Here is a 13442-nt window from a genome sequence, read left to right as displayed (position 1 = left end):
TACCGTCGAGTTTCAAATTTAAAAGCTGTAAACTTTGATAGTGCTTTAGGCCTTAGCTCCTTCAACAATTTCGAACTTAGATAAAATTTGGACCGAAAATACAAAAGAGAATTTATATAAATCCCCTTCCCAATTCTCCTCTTATGAGATAGATTGAAAATTTTCCATACCTACTTACAAGGTACAAGGCGCCCAGAAATATCGTGAACCCCTAAAAAGTTTTCTGCTAGGTAAATGTTTCAGTTGATCACACTGAATGATAATAATGATAGCACATGATTGGTTGTTAGACTGAGGTGATAACATTCATGCACCAAACATATGCATCTACTTCACGTTGCCAACCCGGTCATTCCATGTCAACTCAACCAAAAAAAGGCGATTTTGAAAGTCATGTCTTTCGATTTCGCTCAATTTTTTTTTTTTACAATATCTACCCACCCAGTAATATAGTGATGGCAACGATCGATAGTTTTCACTATCGATAGTGTTTTCGAGTGAAAATTTCAATAGTTTTTACTATCGATAGTTTTTTCGGTAGTAACAAAAACTATTGATACTATCGATAGTTTTTTCGATAGTTTTCAATTTTCATTAAAAACTGATAATGGATGTGATTCCACGAGTTTGGAGGTTCATTATTACGTTTTTTATCTGAAAAAATCAAGGGACATCATTTTGAGAGAGAAAAAAAGAAACAATACTTTTTTTTATTGAAAAAATGAACAATAGCGATCCTTTTTTACAAAAATTTGGTTAAAAATTCAATAAAACATTGGATTTTCGATAGTTCGATAGCATCCAAAAACTATCGATAGTTTTTTCAATACTTTTAAAAAAAACTATTGGTCAAACTATCGATAGTTAAAAAAAACTATCGATACTATTGAAAAACTATCGATAGTTTGCCATCACTAGTAAGAAAGCCGCAATCAGTTTGGTCCCAGCCCCCTCAGGGGGCAGGTGGGGGGGCTTCCATTATTTTCACATTGTCTCGAGGTACTCAACTTCAGCAGCCCATTCCTCCAAAACTATGATACTTTGATCAAAACTGATTTCACAATTCGAAAGGGCATTGAATTTTGAACTTTTCAAGTATTTTGAAATTTTCAAAAGTTGAAAGTTGAACTTTCAGGTGCTGGGGGCCGTGGATGGGGTCCGATCGAAAATCTGACGTCATATTCGTATTCAGCGTTACAAAAAACATACTATTTCATGTGTCGCACAAACAAAACACTTTTTTGAATTTTTACCCCCTTTGGGGAGGTGCCGGGGGCCGTGGATGGGGTCCAATCGAAAATCTGACGTCATATTCGTGTTCAGCGTCGCCGAAAACATACAATTCTATATATCACATGCCCCAGTTTCTCTTTCGAAAGTTTTACCCAAAAATTGGGGGTGGGGGTGCTCCCCCTCCGTCAAGAGTTCCATCTCGAAACCTAAATATTTCGAAAAAGTATCAAAATGTACATCTATGGACATTTTTTCAAAATTTTAAAAGGTAGCTCCCACTTACAGCGTCATTTTGAAATTCGAACTTTCAAATTGAAAGTTCAACTTTCAACTTTTGAAAATTTCAAAATGCTTAAAAAGTTCAAAATTTGATAGAGTGAGATCTTACAGGATTGATATAGATGATTTTTATTAGAATTCCTACCTACGTGATTAAGTCAAGAAATATTCCCTAAGGTAGTGAATAATTGCCTCGCCTGGTTAGCTCAAAATATCGGAGAGGTTTCAGTCATGCAGCTCATTCTTCACAGTAAAATCTCTAATTACCAATAAAACTCATATTAATTACACTAAAGTGATAATATGTTTATTGTTAATTAGACATAATAAAATCAAATGCATATTAAAACGGGTACAAAGATAAAGAAGTATAGAATAACTATAGGGTTGTTCTATAATAGGTACATGCACAAGCTTATACCTTACGACGCGCGTTAATGGATTACTGAAGGTGGGTAATTAGATACCCTAGAAATTGCATGCAATTTCGGAAATAGTAGTGAGATTTACTCACCAAGGCTCACATAATGTCCGCTTCTACTGTCTCTTTCAGGGTGGCTCACTAATACTAGGCCGGTCGACAGCAATGTAATACACGAGGTACCTATTCTTCTAGGACTATCTCCGATGGCCAGCATAATCAGATGATATCCGGTGTGGACGCGATTAATTACGTATACGATAATTTAAATCACGAAAACGAGAAACATATTAACCACTAAAAGTGGGCGAAGACTGAATAAAAGGGATGAACCCCCTATAGAGGACTTCATCTACTCGTATCTACATAAGTACACTTTTGACCAAGAACCAGCTATCCGGATCGCCGAGTCCAAGATCGTATGGAAGCTCAACTTATTTGGAAGTTCAGCCCATTTTAAATACAACTAGTTTGGCTCGCGTCCGTGTTGCTCTATTTATACTATTTTTGGGTGCATCGGATGCGTTCTATGCGTTTGCTGCGCGCGATTACGTTATAGCTACATAGTAGGAGTAGCACAGTAGTAGGAGTTAACACATTACCGAACTTGCAGTTTAAGGGAATTATTTTATTCATCATCCCTATGGTGATGATTAATTTAATCATCGCTTAGGCGATGAAGGCATATTTCCTCATATCATATGCCCTTCCGGGGGTTGACCCCTACAGCAGGTCACGGGGGGAAGCACGGATCACGAAAAATAAGAGGAAAAATATGCCGTAACCCCGCTTTCCCCTCCCTTCCAAGACAAGGGAGGCTCCACCACCCTGCCCCTCCGTACTTTGCTGCGTTGATCTGCAGACTATTTTGAGGTGACAGGTTTTCAAGAGATGGGTCGGAGGGTGGGATTTTTCAAGTGGAAAAGTCGTTAATATGCTTCTGACTACTAAAGGTGTCTATAATTTTTGAAGTCAATAATGAGGGATCGTTTACTCAAATTTATAACCAATCAACAGGATCGAAAAATGGTAATGTGTTTTACAGAAAATTCTAAAATTTTTGAGTTCCGAAATGGCCCTTCTCTTTTTTGTTATGTAGCCAAATGTATCCTAAATGTCTTAATGGGTATGAACTGAAGGTTTTCCTTATAACTGGATAGAATAAATACGCGAAGTATGTGCTCTGCTAATGTGAGTGGTTCTTGGTCATTAAGTGTCATTATGGTAATTTGACCTATAAATTTCTGAAGATTTCCTATTTCTTGCAAATATGACGGAGACGAAAAGCTAGCTTCTTTTATAGAAAGTTTTACAATTGTCATATTGCAGATTTTAAATTTTTGTTCCCTAATTTTTGTTCAGATGTGACGACCAAAAGTATAAAGTTGAAAAAAGTTCGAAAGCTAAGAAAAGTTGATTAACGTCACTGTGTGTTCTAATTTGTACATTATGCGGCCCTATCTTTCCAAAAGTGCATGTAGTTTCAAAAATTTTGCTTAATTCTACCGTTTTGTGTAATTCTAAGATTAATTTTAAAGGCATACTATATGTACATGGCATGAGAATAAATGTGTAAAAACATGAATCTAACATTGTAGAGAACAGAGAATAAATGTAAAAAGTTGTATGAAAAAATTGCGAAAAGTTTCAGGGAGAAAAGAAAAATTTTGCTTAATCCTAGGATTTTGCTTAATTCTATTGTTTTGCGTAATTCTAAGATATTCGTCTAATTCTAAAGGGATAATATATGTGCATGGCATAAAACTAAATGTATAAAAGTAGACACGTGATACAGAATTTGAATATGAATGCATATAAAAGACAAATATTGTAAAGAATGCAAAAATATGAACTATTGAATAATGTTGATTTGTGAAAATTATTTGTTGAAGAAGTAGTGGTATTGTGTGATGAGAAGTTGTAGTTGTTTGGTCACCAACAGTATCATTATCAAGGAATCTCAGCTTTTTTCGAGTTAAACATCTCTCAAAGTCGTCAATTAGCATGGGATCATTACTCTGGACTGTGTTGTTTTCGAGTCATAATAATTCTGTGGGGAAGCAAACTATTAGTATGTTTTTCGAAAAATACTCACTTGTGTAGCTTGTTTATAGATGAGCGTCTGAAACGTTAGTAATGTTCTACTTTTATATTTAAATCTAGGGTTAAATATAATCGGTTAATAAGTATATGGAAAATTCAATTTTTACAACTGCGATCCAATCCCAGTGATCCAGAGCTCTACTGGTTTTGGCCTGATGAATTGATGTCTTTCTCAGCCTCCTTTTTCTCTGTCTCATCATCTCGTGATGGCGTTTGTTGATCATTTAAAGATGACCTGGAATCAGAAGCGAACATACGAGCCGCGCGGTCGCGTGGCACATTAACTGGTGGCATGCTGGTTTTTTCCACCTGCTCTATAGCTTCTTCTACCATACGCACGATGGGATCGGTGCGTCGTCGTACATTTCGAACTAAGCTTTCCTCCTCATCGCGTTTACGACGTTCTACACGGCGTGGTTTACCTTTCTTTCCGAGATTGTTTGCATTCTTTTCGGTGGAAATTTGTACACTTTGCACCGCTAGATCTGTTCTGCTTGAACAAGAAGAGGTAGAGGGGGTGGAAAGGGTTGTAGTTTGGGATAATTTAGTAGATGAAGTCGTGGTAGGAGGAGGATCTATTTTAACAGGGGTCAAGCAAATTCTGGGAATTCGAAGATCCAGTGGTAGTAAAGGAAGAATATTATTTGGAGGAATTTCAACATCAGGTGTAGGGGGTCTGGGAGATTGGCTTGTAGGGTGTCTGGGAAGTACGTCTGGGATAAGCTCATTTCTGAGGGCTAGAAGCACGTTGGCATATTGGTTGGATGGGTAGAATGGGCCATATTGGTCGATTCCTGCCCTATCTGTATGGAATTCTTCGAAAATATGTGGAATTCTAGTTATTCTAGCTCCAAGAGTTCTTTCCCAATCGTAATTTAAAGCTCTGTTAATTTCTGAAAATTGTTCCTGATTGACTTTCTTGTGAGGGATAAGTGGAAGGATTATGAGTTCTTGCACTTTTAGTTTTTTGAATAATAGAATAATAGCTTGGAATATATTGAAGAATTGTCCATATGACGTACCTCTTTGTACGTCAAAATTCCCAATTGACATCATAATTCGTTTTGGGAGTTTTAAGAACGTTTCGAGATATAAGAGTAATTCAGAAGCTAGAAGGTCTCTACGGTACATTTCTATGTCAATCAGGTTTTCATAGGGTTTAGATACACTTAAGTATCTTGCGATACCATCAGCGTGTCCATCCCCCATAATTAGGATATTATAGGCCAAAAATACGATGATATAAGCATCGTCCAAAATTTCGTATCCTGCTGCCGTAAAGCCATGCGGGTACGAATTAATGGGATAGAAAGGTTCTATTTCAGCTGAATCGGAGCCGAACCGGGCTCTATAATTTTTATGAAAAAGGCGCTTGTCAGCAGAAGTGCCCTTTTTTGGCTTTGGGGGGAAAATTTTGGATCGTAGTGTCGTAGGAGCTACGCGATCCGAAGTCGTACTAATGCCGGAACCTGAGGCTCTAGAGCTGTCTGACGAAGTGGAGGGTGTTCCAACTACGTCTACATATTTGAGCTGCGAGATTATGGGCTGGGTTAATGAACCAGCTTGGACAGTTTGTTGTCGAGGGGTGACAATCGTTGGAATTGGGGTCTCTACAGGCTCTGGTCTTTGAATCAGTGCAGAATCACAAGAAGTTTGTGGTTTTGCGAAGAGAGGTTGTGCTGAGTTTTGAAATTGTCGCCACAGTGGTGGGGGGGATGTAAACTGCGGTACATCGGAATTTGAAGTCGAAGATTGTGGCATGACGGATGCAGTTTGAGAAGAAGAAGGTTGAGGATTGTTTGAGGAATTTATTCTCGGACGTATATTCGAAAATAGATTGCCTATCTGATGATCTAGGAGCAAGTTGTATCGAGTCATTAAATTGAAGTGTTCTCGTCGATACTCCTCCAGCTGATTTTTTAGTTCAATATTCTCGTTAATCATCACCATCTCGATACGTGTGATGTAATCTCGTTGTAATGCGAGTTGATTTACGAGAGACTGGACTCTAGAGTCAGTGTTGAGTACTTGGAATATTCGTAAGGATTGATCCACAAAGAAAGAATCAGATCCTAAGATCATTTGCTTACATGACGGATGAGGACAGGGGACACATTGTGCACCTTGTTCTGTTCTAGTAGTGGAATTTATATACAAGCGATATAGGCATCCAAAATGGAAAAGGTGCCTACATGCTGTTATGTAAATATCATCATGAATTGCCCTTGCAAATGGTCCGGGCAGTGCTAAAGATAGCTTGCACTGGTCGCAAATAATCTCGCAATACGACATGATTTCTAGGAAATCAAACTGCGATGATTAAAGATTTGAAAGTTGTTCGGGAAAATATTCGAATAATCGAATAAATTTTTTGGAAAAATGGTCGAAAAAAATCTGATCAAAATTGGTCGAAAAATTCAAAAATTAGTTGGAGTGGTTCGATGCAAAATTATAATCAAGCTGAATGATTCGATTGAAACGGGAGATTGTCAACAAGGAGTTGACAATATTGATCGAATAGTTGATCAGGTGAAATTGTGTTCAAAATCTGGATTTTTGAGGAAAAAATTGGAAAAAATAATAAGACTGAATATTTTGGTGCAAAGGTACAAATAATCACTCGCGAATTCGATGCAAAAGATCCAACTAACTTACTTAAATATAAGCCAGCTAGATCAAGTTGAAATATAAAGCAAACTCGGATCGAATAGGTAAAGTAGAGTCAAAACTTACCACAGCTAAGTCGAGAGGTGTCGTATGGATCCCAGCACTACATATAATGAGGTGAGATTCGAGAAAAGGTAGCACCTTTATTTCAGTTTTCTATCTTTTTGGATGATACAGATAGGTGAAAAAATCGTCCCCACCTCCAAATCCATAAAATTTTGGTGCGTATATGATCGTAAGAACACTTGTGCGTGAGAAATAGATAAGAAGGCGAGGTAATTATCGAAAAATAAAATAATCGAATATAAGAGAGAAAAATATGAGTGACAAGTATCGCCTTCTGTTGAAGTTTTTATGGCTTTTGACTATTTTATCGAATGGTCTCTCTGGATGTGGTAGCACTTCGTCTGGACTTCATTCTAAGTTTCTATGAACTGAATTTTCCGAAAAAAGCTGACTATACAAAAAAAATCAAGATCGCCAGACGAATAAAATGCATGGAATTTTGCACATAGTTCAATTTTTCAAAGTAGCGAATTCGTAGAGATCGCTATGAATCGTCGAAGTAATGCAGGCTTATCCCTTGCACTGTAGACGATTAATTCATCTGTAATGCTGCCGGTGTTGTTCGAATTTTGTACCTTACTTGATATCTTAACGAGGTACTAACTTATTTGACGTTTTTATGAGCAGCTAGCAATCCTATTTACTCGCGCCGTTGACCAAAATTGTCTTCTGTGCTGCGCTGGGAACCATGCGGTTATCAATTTTTAGAGAAGATCGTTTTGATTTTATTAGGGGACATGGTACAATATCCTATAGTGGCATAATATTTACATATCGTGGCGTATACTGAAACAATAAACACACTGTGTAGAATATTACGTAAGGGCATTTTACTGTTGTTGGGCAGTAAATGCTGTGTTCGAGAGATTTTTAATTAAGGTTACATATATGTACAGCTTATATTATACCTACGATTACGAGTCGAAGATTTTAATAGGAAAAGAAAAAAAAAATGATTTCTGGGTTGAGTGGAAGTAGGTATATTGTAAGGTGTGTTTGAACAAGGGTGTGCTATATGGATAAGTTTAGGAGAACGAATAGTATTCTATAACATACCAGGACCTAGATCTAGGTATGTTTGCGTGTATTTGAATTCGTATTTTATGAAAAGAAGATAGGTATATGGGCTATTGAGAAGATAATTATTTCATGGAATACTCGTGAATCGTATTTAATTTACTTGATAAGCGTATTCTTTTCCCAAGTCATCGGGTAGCAAATCTCAGACCAATCTGTGTACATGTTTATTTGGGTTCGTTTGCGTATTCTTCTCCAGCTGTCATATGCGGGTGTATGCGCTCTGTGTTGACGAGATGTAGTAGGGTCAATGTCACACTCGCTTACTGTTTTGGAGTAACGAATTCGGGGTGTGAAGATGCGTTGTTGATGTTTGTGTACGTAAATGACACAGTTGGGTTCCAGGTTCGTCTACCTGCTATGTATCCGTGGTGTATTTTACCAAGGGCTAGAACTACGATTAACATAAAAAGGAATCGGTTATTGTGTGTATTTGTGATAATGAAATCGAGTGATTTTTACATTTACGTTAAAGGAGCATTATTACTTGGAAGTATGCAAGGATATAGGGTAGAGTATTTAGCATATCTCCAAGCGATGTAAGATTGTATTTTACTTAGGGTCGGAATTACGAGTTAAAAACATCGTTCTTGGTAAGTGTCTTAGAATACTTACTTATAGACAAAGTACTGAGGATGAAAATGAATTAATGATCGAATATAATTTTGAATTTAGAGGAAAAGAAAATGTTTTCACTTGGAAATGCACGAGGACATATGATAAGGTGTTTTTTGGTGTACTTCCAAGCAATTTTAGATTGTAATTTTCTATCTGTAAAAGTATACGTGCCATAATAGGATAGTAGAAGGGGTTATAAGACTCAAAAGGAAAAAAAAATATTTACACCGACTTGTTCTTAATGCTTTGCTTGTTGGGTGTGTGTTGTGATTAAAGCAAACAAAAAAAAATATATGGGTGACTAAGAAATGTAACAAGACCTAGATCTTGTGATTTCGCGAATTTTTAATTGCGATAATTAGCTATTGGTGAGATTATTTTTTATCTTTTGAATTTTTATGGTGACTGCAAAGTGTAACAGGACATATGATTTTGGGTTTTTTGTACACTTCTCCGTTGTAATACGTGGTGATTGTTGCGGTCAAAGGATGTAACAGGACATATGGAAAGGGAATTTTTGTACATCTTTCAGTTCACAACGATAAAAGTGGTGAATTTTTTGCAAAGCATTAGGTGTTCCATAGTTGGTTTCCTTCATCGTCTGATTTTTCATCAGGAACCATCTCATAAAAACGAGCGATAGGCTCTTGATCGCTATCAGATACGTAATTTAGGAATTTAGTCTCGAGCTGTTTTTTCCAGTGTGTCGCTGGTTTCGTCCGTAATCTAGCGAGAACTCGTTCAGATCGTGTCCTAGTTGGTAATGAGGTAGGCCTTTGAGCACTTGCCCCTGCCCTAGGAACGTTTGAAGTTTCGCTAGGTTGCGATTCTGGAAGTACAGAGTCAGGTGGGGTGTCCAATGAGTTTTGCGCATTGGAGAGGTCATTATCGGGTAATCTTTGGAGTGTCATAGGAGCATCCAAAAATATTTCATCGTCAGAATCTTGGCTATCCTGACTGTCTTGGCTATCATCGATTGTCGAAATAGTCTCTTGAGACGAAGATTCAATTGCCCTATTCTTACGTGGACGACCTCTTGCTCTTTTTATTACGCTGGGGGGTACTTTCCTCAAGAATTTCAATAAGTTTCTTACACGTCGTGTCTGTCTGCTGATATGATGAGATGTTTCTGAGACGTTTATGAAGTTCAGGAATGTTTTCGGCAAGAAATTTGACTTCCAGGGGTGCAATTCCTGTCTCAAATTCTTGTGAGTGAGGTTCCGATAGCTCAGTTTGAGGTTCAAATGGTTCCAGCTCTGTTGGATCTGAGTCATCCGGAATTTCAACATTGTGAACTTCTAATTCAGGTGCCTTTATTTTATAAAGGGCCTTGTTCGAAAAATTCATATCATAAATAATATCGTAACAATTTAGAACGGTTACCCAGTGAGCCGCCTTTCGGTGGGTTTGAGCAATTTCTCGAAATCGGTTGATTATTGGTAAAAGGTTAGATCTGACATGGACTCGTCGACCATGTAGCCACATTTGTAATTTTTGAACACATTTTACCAAACACATAATTTCTCGGTCAAATAAGGTGAAGTTTTTCTGGTGCTCTTTAAATGCTATCGAGATGAACATGATGATTCGTTTGTCATTCTCGACCATATAAAATAGTACTCCGTTCATCGAGTCATCAGAGAGTTGGGTGTCTAAGAACAGATCACCTTCCTTTGGAGCTTGTTGTAGTTTGAAGTCCTTCTTGAATTCAGCTTTCAAGGTCTCAAAGGCTTTTTGTTGTTTTTCTGTCCATTCGACAGGTACATCACCTTTCGTAAGATGGTAAATAGGGTTTACAATTTGGGAATATTCAGGAATAAAATCCCTGTAGAGGCCGGTATTGCCAACTAAAGCCAAAATGTCGTTCTTTTTGGATAGAGAGAATTTTCCTCGTTTAGTGTGTTTCTTTTCAAATTCCTCTAGTTTTCTAATTTTTTCACTTTGTTTTCCAATTCCTTTATCTGAAATTACGAAACCAAGATGATCAGCGCAATTTTTGAAAAATTGAGTTTTTGTTGGATTTAGCTTCAGACCGTGCTCTCTTATGAGGTGAAAGACTTTTTCAAGTCTTTTGATAGTTTCCTCAAAAGTTGTTCCTGATATTTTTATGTCGTCGACGTATTTTGTAATTCCATCCTCATTTTCAATGACTTGGTTAATCATGTGTACGAACTCACCTGATGAGATCTTCAGGCCATATGGTAGCCTGGTGAATTCGTACACTTGCCCTTCAACTTGAAAAGCAGTAAATTTACGTGATTCCAAATCAAGTTCGAGTTGCCAAAAGCCCGCGGTGAAGTCGAGGGTGCAAAAGAACTTATCGCCAGCATTGTCATAGAGCATGCTTGCGATTGTATTTGGCTCAGTTAAGACATTGATTAGGAATTTATTGAGTTCGTCAGCATCGAGACATAAACGAATATCTCCATTTTTCTTAACTACAGGTGCTAAGGTGTTAATGTAGCATGAGTGTGAATATTTGATGATACCGAGAGCGAGCATTTTCGTTATTGCTTTGCGTAAAGCCGGCAATAATTTTTTACTAGGTCGGAATTTTTCTCCTCTCCATGGTTGCAGGTGTGTGTTTCCTTCTTGAAACGTGAATTTAACCTGCTCTCCGGTGTATTTACCAGGGTTGAGGTCAAAAATATCGGCAAAATGTTGTAGTCTATCAAACCCTCGGATCGCTTGTTGAAATGTAATTGATCCATTCTCAAGAGCCATATTTAGATCAGCTCGTAAATTCTCTTTAAAAGTACGTTGAGCCAATCTACGCTCTTCAAAGATTTCTTGTTCAATGATAGTATGATGAGTGTCAGACATATCTTCGGAAAATGTTTCATGTTCTTGTTCATTAGTAACCAACGAGAATACCGTCAATGCACTTTGAAATTCATCAGTGTGCATGAATGGTATTGTGAATTTTTCACAAAATTCTGGTCTACATTTTACGAGTCGTTCGGGTACATTTAACTTCATTTTTAAGTAATCCATAGAGATTCTGCCCAAAATGAATGTCTGACCTGGTGCATCAATGATGTAAAATGGCACTTTTATCATTTCATTTCCAAGTATCATTTGAAGTTCAATGATATGCGTCGCAGATGGAATTAGCGTATTATTGGCCAATCTAAGTTGGACTTGTTTTTTGAGTTTTATGAATTTCACCCAATTCGGAGCCTCTTCAAGGAATGTTTTGACCATTAAACGAGAGAGCACATTAGGAAGTGCCCCTGTATCGAGTTGTAACGCAACCTTTCTGGCACCGATTGTGACTGGTATGACACACGCAGGGTCATTAGTTTTCTGCGTCACAAGTTGTGAAGAGGTTACTGGGTCAGGCTTCTCATTCTTGAGAGGAGTGTTGTCTATCGCATCAATGAACTCGATATTTTGTTTTTTCTTTTTATTTATCATTTTATGGAATCGTTGTTCATTGATTTTTGCGACTAATATTTCACCCAAACTCATAGCTGTTGGTGAATCTGATAGAATTGCAGGGTCGTTATAGAGATTGCGAATCGCGTTCTTAATTTTTCTTTCTGGTTTGAGTCTATTGCCTAAATCTGAGTTTTTGAGCGTTAAAATTTGATAAATTGGAGCTTCTGTTGTGTTTTCATTGGTGTCACTTCCCAGGTATTCTACTTCTGCTTGAGTGGGAAGTGTCGCCATTCTTTCTTTAAATGATTCGATTCGTGCTATCTCTGAGATGAGCAAATTGCGGACATCACGGTATTCCGTGATTGAAGGGAAATATCGTTTTATTGCAGAGACATAGTGGAATTTTTGTTCCATTGGCAATAATTCTTTGCGTGCACCAACTCTGGGTCTGGTGTATTGTTTACCCTGACTATGAATAGTTTCTGTTTCCAAAAAGCTCATAGCTGGCATACGTAAGAATTTTATCTTAGGATTGTTAGCTACACGTACATATATGTTCTTAAAGTCGACATAACGAGACAATTTTATATCAAATTCATCTGGTGTGCGTGGTTTTGCCAGAGGGAATAATAGGATTATGCTCTGTGCACCGTTGTCGAGTAATAAGTCGGTTATGTTGTGTAGCTGTTTTTCAATGATGTGATATGGTTTGCGCGAAAAATTGAATTCTAACTGACCTGCAGAGACTACAAAGTGTGATTTTTCAGGGAAATTAGCTCTCCGCAACCTACGATGTAATTCTTCGAGGGCTAATTGGTCGCGTAAATAGTCAGGTAAATGATTTGATAACGTTACTTCGCCACGCGCTATGTAATGGCTCAACCCATCACCAACCCAAATATATTTTTCCAAAATTGAATCTGAGGGGGCTATGAAGGCACTAGGAGTTGCCCCTCGGCTACCTAGTGGCTTTCGTTTCCCAAAGCAGAGCTTTCATCATCGTCGGAGGGAGAGGTTGTCATTAATTGCAAGGCAGCAGTAATCGTTTGCAAATCTAACTCTTCCGGCGCATCTGCGAAGATTGTGTTCAACATGTTGCATGTCGCCACCTGATCATTTAAATCTTCTAGGGGTGGTTGGTCTACAACGTATTCATCTAGGTCTTGATCAAATTCTACTGCTTGTACGGCAGCCGCAGGTGCGTTGGATTGAGTTTTTGGTCTAAATCTGTTAATTGTCAAATTGCCATTTTTATCAATACCGAATGGCTTGGGTGTTGAATTTGACGTAATCGTATTTGGGTTTTTTACTTGATTGGGGTTTTGAAGTATCGTTTTCTGTTCTGGCTTATCCTTCGGAGGATAAGTCGTTGCAGGCAGATTCGACGAAGTTGGAGGTGAAAACGTAAATGGTTTTTCATTTTGAGCAGGCTGGCGATTGTTGGTGAAGTTTTCATTAAAATTTTTTGGAATCCCCTTCTGCGAGATAAGATTATAAATCGCCAGTAGTTGCTCATTTGATGGTGTGCCCTTATTCGTGTATCGCGTATTATTTACAGGCGCGGGTACTGGAGGGTCATCAAATTTACGTCTATAAT

At 37.8% G+C, this 13442-nt stretch overlaps 1 protein-coding gene across 1 annotated transcript in view; it reads left to right on the top strand.

Annotated features, from left to right (window-relative positions):
• LOC135837715 (choline transporter-like protein 1) overlaps positions 1–13442 on the top strand; it is a 31484-nt gene that overhangs the window by 9745 nt on the left and 8297 nt on the right. The gene's annotated exons all lie outside the window — the stretch shown is intronic.

This window comes from Planococcus citri, chromosome 2 (genome assembly GCF_950023065.1).
Source record: "Planococcus citri chromosome 2, ihPlaCitr1.1, whole genome shotgun sequence".
Classification (NCBI taxonomy): Eukaryota; Metazoa; Arthropoda; class Insecta; order Hemiptera; family Pseudococcidae; genus Planococcus; species Planococcus citri.
Note: the sequence above shows the minus strand (reverse complement) of the source record. Positions and strands in the feature narration are given on the sequence as shown.